Below are 8,107 nucleotides of genomic sequence, written 5' to 3' on the forward strand. Positions count from 1 at the left end.
AATGAAAATTTAAGTTGAAATTAGTTAAAGGTTTTGACATTATTACTAGTACATGTAATACAATCGGCTTATAATTTATAGCTGCTTACCTTCACTAGTTGCTGTAAACTGGTAAAACTAGTAACGTCATCAGTATAATATTTCCCATCTTTTATAAAAAATCTGATATGTTTCAATCCGGTACATACAAACGATAACACATATCTATCGAGATAGTTCTCACTTTGCCTAAGAAGAAACCTTCCTTCAGGTTGGCCATTTAACAGATGATAGGCTTCTGCATGGGACATTACTCCGTGAAACCATCTGAAACATACCGTAAAAATCTAAAGCTCTTTGAGAAAAGACAATGACAAGATTTTTTATACATTTGTATAACTTTAAATTTAAATCTAGAGCTGCTTTTAGGAAAAGCGCATGTCTCCCAAAACTGCCTAATCATCTAAATAGTAAGTCAGTCTTAATATATCGTTTACTTACTTAAAATATACCTTTGAAGAGTAAAAAGGCTAAGTTTGGGTAATTCAAGGGCCATAATTTCGAAATGCCTAAGCCGATTTGGCTAATTATCGAACTTGACTGAGGACCTATGATCAGACAAATTTTGTTAAAGTTTGGTGAAAATCGGACGAGAAATGTTTGACTTAGAGCGCGGACAAGAGAAAAAAGCCATATTTTCGGTTATTCAAGGGCCATTATTCCGAAGTGCCTGGGCCGATTTGGCTGCTTATCCAACTTGTCCGAGGACTTAAGGTCAAACACATTTTGTTAAAGTTTAGTGAAGATCGGATGACAAATATTTGACTTAGAGTGCGGACAAGGGTTAAAATGCTGATTTTCGGTAATTCAAGGGCCATAATTCCAAACTGCCTGGGCCGATTTGGCTACTTATCTAGCTTGGTCAAGGACTTATGATCAAACACATTTTGTTCAAGTTTGGTGAAGTCCTGATAAGAAATGTTCCACTTAGAGTGCGGACCAGAGTAAAAAAGTTCGATTTTCGGTAATTCAAGGGCAATAACTCCAAAGTGCCTGGGCCAATTTGGCTTGGCCGAGTTGGCTCATTATCGGACTTGTCCTACTAGAGCGCAAGCACATTCGTTAAGCCAAAAGGAGTCTTATACTACTCAGAGCGCATGCGCATTCCTGGTCCCAAAAGTGACCCTATACTACTAATATTAAGCGGTATAGGGTACCTTTTGGGGCCAGGAATGCGCATGCGCTATAAGTTTTTTGCGGTAATTCAAGGGCCATAATTCCGAAATGTCAGGACCGATCTGGCTAGTTATCGAACTTGACCGAGGTCTTATGGTCAGACACATTTTGTGCAAGTTTGGTGAAGATCTGTTGAGAATGTTCGACCAATAGCGCGGAGAAGCTTTGTGGCAGACAGACACACAGACACACATACAGACACACAGACTGGAGAAAATCAATATGTCTCCCTAACGCACCACCGCTGTCGTATTTGTGTTTTGTTTGTTATCACAGCTTTATCAATGAAGGTGGTAACAACATTGTCTGCGCGAGGAATCATAAGCAGAAGAAATAGATAAACATGAATAAAATATCATTTATAAGTTTTACTTTAAAGCCGTTGGGAACATGCTTTGTGTTTATTTTTGTTTGTTTTCTATATAGATAAACAAGAGGAGCATTTTTGTGATTTACATTATTACGGTCACTAACATCTGACAACTGCGTCAAGGAGTTGACTCTTTGGCTCTGTGGTTAGAGCATTGAACGTCCAACCAAACGACCTGGCTGGGAATCCCGGCACAACCACTAGGGAATTTTCTTAACAGAATTCTATCCTCCTCTATTTCTGTTACGCCTAAAAGTCGTAAGAACATGATGTATCTTCTGATGGGAGCCTTGCTGGGGATAACTTTATTTACACTTTTCTGCGACTTTGAAACTTCGTGGGGGTTAAAATAGAGGATAAGTGCACACCATGAACTAGTCAGGGCCCGTTTGTTCGACACTTTAACCGGCTGTTAAGGATAACATTGTGTAATAGGCCTAAATTTCACCAAAAGCGTACATACAACTTGATAATGTAAACTTTAAAAATGTCAAACGATAGAAATAAGGTGCTTATTGACAAGTTATATAGTGACAGAAGTTCTCAAAAATTTCCGTTAGATTACCTCCCATGATAATTTTGGTTTTTCATGAGTTATCTCCCCTAAAAACTAGAAAAAAAAAAGATTTTCTCCTTTCACCTACGGGGAATTCTAGAGTTCTTTTTGATATTTGTATCAGAATCATATAATGCAGCTTTCTACCGCAAAATTTTCTCAAAACTCAAGTTCAGATTCTCATAATCAAAGAATGATAAAATTCGAAAAATCTCTCGGTGAAAAGTTTTTAATTTTGAATGTCTTTAAAGTGATTAAATTTCATTTAAATATTACCATCCAGTTACAAGATATGAAATATGGCTATTACACCATGTTATCCTTAAACTAACCTCCGGTTAAATTTTGATTCAAAATATAAGTACTAGACTTGGTGGGACACACTAGTATGATGTTTTGATTTTATTGTAAAGGTTTTCCAATGTTCAAAATTCTGACTTCATACATTTGTTTTTCAAAGTGTTCTGAAATGCCGAAAAATAACCCTAACAGACAATAACCTATACTTGATTTATTCCGCATATCTGTGTGAACAACTCATACTTACGGTAGATTATGGATATCGTCGTCTCTGTATATTGGACTGAAATCATTACATTTCTGCTGCAAGTGTAAAATGTAATCAGTTACTGTATAGATAAATAAAAAAAAAAAGAATACATGAAACGTATGTACACGAATTGACGTAAAACACTGAAAAATATTATCATGGCATAATAATCTTTCGAGTCCGTATATGAATATTTCTGTATTTAAAAACAAATACAGATGAAGAGTTTCGTTACGTTTTTAGCTACAATATCAATAATAATTAGTATAGGTTATTAGCTTTGTATCGGGAAATATGCACGAGTTTTGCCGCCCTGGAAATAGTGCGCGGCTTCGGAAGCACCAACTCCTTACGCGAAGAACGACTGAATATGTCTTAGTGCAAAGATATTCTTTTCTTACATACGTATCTACACGTATAAATGTTATGCAAATAGTATGAACTTGTTCAATAGTCTGAATAAGATTAACAAAGGATACCGAGCTGAATAAAATAATTCATGCAGAGACACACATTAAATGAGGCCACACACCCGATATAAAATTAAGGCGTCAGTTAATGGAAAAATATTGACGTTGCCGGTACAACTGTAACTTAACAGGGAATTGAAACGAGTATGTAATTATTTAACTCTATTTATTAGAAAAATATATAGAATGATAACCGTGGCATGTTTCTGGGTATAATCCGGTATCTACAGGAGGAAAACAGTATAGTTTGTTTGATCAAAGAGCAAACCATTAATCTATTTTTGCGACCTAGATTGCAATCAGAAATGAAATCATGAAGCTTATGGCCAATTTAAAGGACCCCTTTTGTAAGATGCCTGAAACACAACGGCAATGCCGTGAGATTAATAAATATAATTTTTGGAATATCTCTTATCTCATATCAACATAAAACTAGTCGTCCAAATTTTCTGCTTTTCTGTTACTCCCATTCCATCCCATAAACCTAAGAGAAAAAACTTATTATGCTGCCCTGTTGCCCTGTTGCCTTAGTAGATTTTAAGTGTCGTATTGTTATAAGTAAAATGTTCCTTATGGACTCAGAACGACATATGTTTATGGAAAAATATTAATTGCCGGTACAACTGTAACATAACAGGGAATTGAAACGAGTATGTCGTCACAACGACACAATAATAGGTCATATGGCGACTTTGTAGCTTTGATGGTGGAGGAATGCCCCAGGTGCTCCTCCGTGCATTTTTTCACCACTGGCGAGCACCTGGGAAGAACCATCGACCTTCCGTAAGCCAGCTGGACGGCCTCTTCATATGAAGAATTCAACGCTCCGAGTAAAGCTAAAACTCACATCGGTGTAAAGCAAGTGATTTGAGCGAACTTAAACACTCGACCAAGAAGGCCCCCTTAAAATTGGGTGAAACCATGTCTGAGGAAATTCGATACTATTTTTATTTAAAGGGAACTAACAGCCATAACCTAATCGAGATAAAAAATAACTTTCATATTTGTATAAATGTACATTCAAAGCAGGCGAGTGATTAACTTTTAGAAAATAAGTAAAAGCTGCTTCAAAACTTCTCTTAACTGTTTTAGATATGTTTAAAAGAAATCATGAAACACAAGGTACGCGCCATCTTCTGTAAAACTGTCTAAGGACGTGGTAGTACTTGATATCTGATTGAGATTTCGCTAATATACAAGAGCCATCAAATATATCATACATCCCATACTGAAAAGTTTCAGTCCTAAATGTAAGTGAATTTTGTGAATTTTGAAATTGATTCCTAATCCTCACGGAATAACTTATACATTTAAGAGGACCATAACTTTTCCGTCATTTCTCTTGACATTACTGATATAACACATTAAGAAATAAATATAATCTAAACTGGTCAATTTCATTGCAAGTAATATTTGTTCTGTTTTGTTTTCCATTCTAGTAGGAACTTAATTGTGAATCAATTACGGAAATCGTTTTGTAATAGCTAAAGTGTGCCTCATTTAGTAATACAAAATTAGTTGCACATTTAATTTGATAGCTTGGCAGTAAAATCGTAAAAATTATTTGAAGATAATTCAAAGAGGAGGATGATTTTAAATATAATTTACAGAAAACCAGAATTACTTCCTTAACACAAACAGATTACATACAAAGATACAAGCATATAGCAAGTTTTAAACAAAAGTACAGGAGCTCAAAACGGCAAGATAGTATATTATGTTTCACTGTGAATAATATTTTGTAAGTTACAGTAACAAAGTCAGCAACAAGTTATGACATGTGTAATGATAGTTTATTGTACATGAACATATACTTACAGCTACTATTTGTTGGAGACTATCAAATCTAGGCGTCTCTCCAATAACGTAATACTTCCCTCTTTCCATAGAAATCCTGATATGTTTCAATCCGTCACTTGCATATGACAGCACATAGTCCCCGGGAAATGATTCACTTCGCCTAACAAGATACTGTCTTTCCGGTTGATCATCGAACAATAGAGTGGCCTCTTTACGGGAAATACACGGGTGAAACCATCTAAAACAAAACAAAATGAAGTCAGTCGTTGTTTATAAGCTTAGGGTATTGTTGCGAGGAATCATCTTAATTAATTGGAGAAAGGTAGTATAAGGATATTACAGAATAAAGATGGCGAAGAAACACGTTGTTTCCTTCATTGGGGATAAAACAATTTGTAAGACTAACAACACCTTGGAATCTAAAAAACAACAACAAAGATTAATATCTAACTGGAAAAGTCAGGTCACGAGCACGCAACCCGATAAATCGCAACCCCATAGCAGTGTATGTAAGGATATGTGTACATAAACATATTCAAAATGTATACAAAGTAAAACGAATAAGCAACGAGGAAAAAATGAACAATGAAAGGAAAACAGTGGGGCACCGTTTTGTAACTTTCAGTGGCAAACACCCCACTGGTAGATTTACACTGGTTTATGATGCCTTTATAACCTTATCCTTGGCCTCCACCATGATTAAAAAGTCAACACATAAAAGCTAAACTGAGTCGTGGACTTTAATATAGACTTGCATACAGATATGCTTTTATATTTTTGTTGTAAAAACAATGTTTAGAAAACTATCCAAAGGACAATGCAATTGCTAACATGAGGGATGCGGCAAGAGCAGTATTGCATAGCAAAAACAAGACCTCCTACTGGTTTGGAACATTGCAAACAAAAATGAGGTGTTAGAAAAAAAAACCCAGGAACATAGGTACTAAAAAGAAGTAAAGAATCTGAAAACAATACTCTGCTCTGCAAAATTAAGCTTCCGTCTATGTATAAACTCTCGGCTGTTACTCTTGAATTTTGATATGGTTTCTGCATATTTTGACATTGATAAATTAGGCGAAAGTAAATATATGTATGATTTTTGTAATAATATTTCGCTTTAAAAAGTTATAAGGGACATAGTATCAGAGAAAAAATAGAAGTAACAAACTCAACATCTATACTTAGAAATGCCATCCTCAATACTATGTATAAATATTATTCAGGTTGAAAAGACTTGCATTTGTTTTTTATCAAGTTCTAGTAAATTATGATGGATTGAATGCAAAACCAATAAATTCGTATAAATATTTATGTATATGCGTAGCATAGTAAGGTAGAAGAAATGTACGTGCGGTACGGCTTTTATCACGAGTCGCAAATAGTCTAAAATAGAACATGGATTAAAACCTTGATAATTTAAAGAAATAAAAAAATAGCTTATGCCTGGGGAAAACTCCATTACTTTTTAAAGTTATTTTGGTGTATAATCTAAATGGAAACAAAGTATCTTCGCAATCTTTCTTATCACGTGATTACATTTACGTGACCGTTTTTAAATGAAAGAACATTCTATGCTGAATAAAGGGGTATAAAGAGACATTGTTTTAATGTCTGTTAGTGTTTAATCCTAACACCATGAAACATGTTATATATTTTAGATTCCTAAATAAAGTTGTTGTCAAAACTCTAATTGCAAGATTTCAAGTGCATGACATGAACATAACGCAATACTTCTACTTAAAATGGACAATACGAAAGTTTAGAAATAAATTTGGTTGCATGGATTATGTAACAGTCTATGCAAAAATGAATTAACAAGCAGAGTGTCGTCACACCGACCTTTTTAATGGTTAAAAAAGATTTATTGAAACAGGTAAGTTTAATAATCTTTCAACAAATTTATTGTGAAACTATGTTATAATACATGACGGAAATACATGTATTTGCACTGCGCATTAAATAATTTTGGGTTGTCAGTCTAAGCTGATATTAGCGACTTTCAATTTGTGGTAATAATAGTCAAGCGAACAAGTTCGCAAGCTTAAAAATTGCAAAATTGCAAAACCTTGACTCTTTGATAATTTGACAACGAGAAGAAATGTAATATAGATTCCGAACGACTGATGCTTCGAAGATGATCCGAGCTAATTGAGGAAACTGTACAACACCGGATACTTACCGGAAGTCTTCGACACTGTTGTTGTTTTTAAGTGTAGGGTTATAGCCACCGAAAGTCTCCTGAAATATACCAAAATATGACAAATATACTGCTCAGCCAATTTACTTCAAATGGTCTGTAAATTTATCAGCATGTCTTATGGTTTCTAAATGAGACGGAAACTTCTCTGAAAGTAAACACTTTAAAGAAAAAGATAAGAACCGATTTAAATTTGCAAACAATATTGGCGAGGACATTTTTTCCACAAGACCAATGCCGTTGATAACGTATGATAATTTACAGAAATGCTCCATAATGTTCATTACGTAAATCAAGAAAGTTACAATTTTAACTTCAGTGATGTTTTACATAAAACTTTCAAACCAAAATGTTGAATTTTAGATTTTCTATACTGAGAATTATGACATTAGTGAATAAAATTAAATCACATAATTCTATACTATATTATCATTGATGAAAGTAATTACAAATTACATTGAGGGCAAAATAAAGCTTCTGTTATTGCAACCTATATATACGATATTTTAAAGAACCATTTGACTGAAATCTATGTTAATAAAAATAAAAATACAAATTTGTAGGGTACATATTGTTACATGAAGTAGTTTGAAATAGATGCAACCCATTAATTTTTGTAATTTTTAAATTTTGACTCTCTTGTATTCAAAACTCAAAGATCCTAGATCCATAGATGCATATATTTCATTTATGCAGATGTATATATTTCAACTACCTCTTTTCATCAATACTCAATGTCTATCTATATCAGTAAATAATAAAAAGTTGTTACTTGGTTTAAATATTCTTTTATTTTTGGCATAACTGGCCTTAACAAACACCAGACTGAAAAGTGTGACCAGATAAGAATAATGGCATATTTCAAAGTATATACATAGATGAACTTAAATCAGATAAAATCTGGTGTAGAAAGTGAGCCAGTATGCCTCCTTCTTTCTTGCCCGTTTCT

General features: G+C 34.0%; 1 long non-coding RNA gene across 1 annotated transcript; it reads right to left on the reverse strand.

Annotated features, from left to right (window-relative positions):
• Window positions 1–113: 113 nt before the first annotated feature.
• Window positions 114–7,308, reverse strand: LOC123541867 (uncharacterized). The gene is made up of 4 exons (XR_008369488.1): window positions 7,141–7,308; window positions 4,980–5,199; window positions 2,689–2,744; window positions 114–306 (listed from the first exon to the last, which is right to left on the reverse strand). It is a non-coding gene; the product is annotated as an uncharacterized LOC123541867 (long non-coding RNA).
• Between the last annotated feature and the right edge of the window lie 799 nt (window positions 7,309–8,107).

This window comes from Mercenaria mercenaria, unplaced genomic scaffold (assembly GCF_021730395.1).
Source record: "Mercenaria mercenaria strain notata unplaced genomic scaffold, MADL_Memer_1 contig_4574, whole genome shotgun sequence".
Lineage (NCBI taxonomy): Eukaryota > Metazoa > Mollusca > Bivalvia > Venerida > Veneridae > Mercenaria > Mercenaria mercenaria.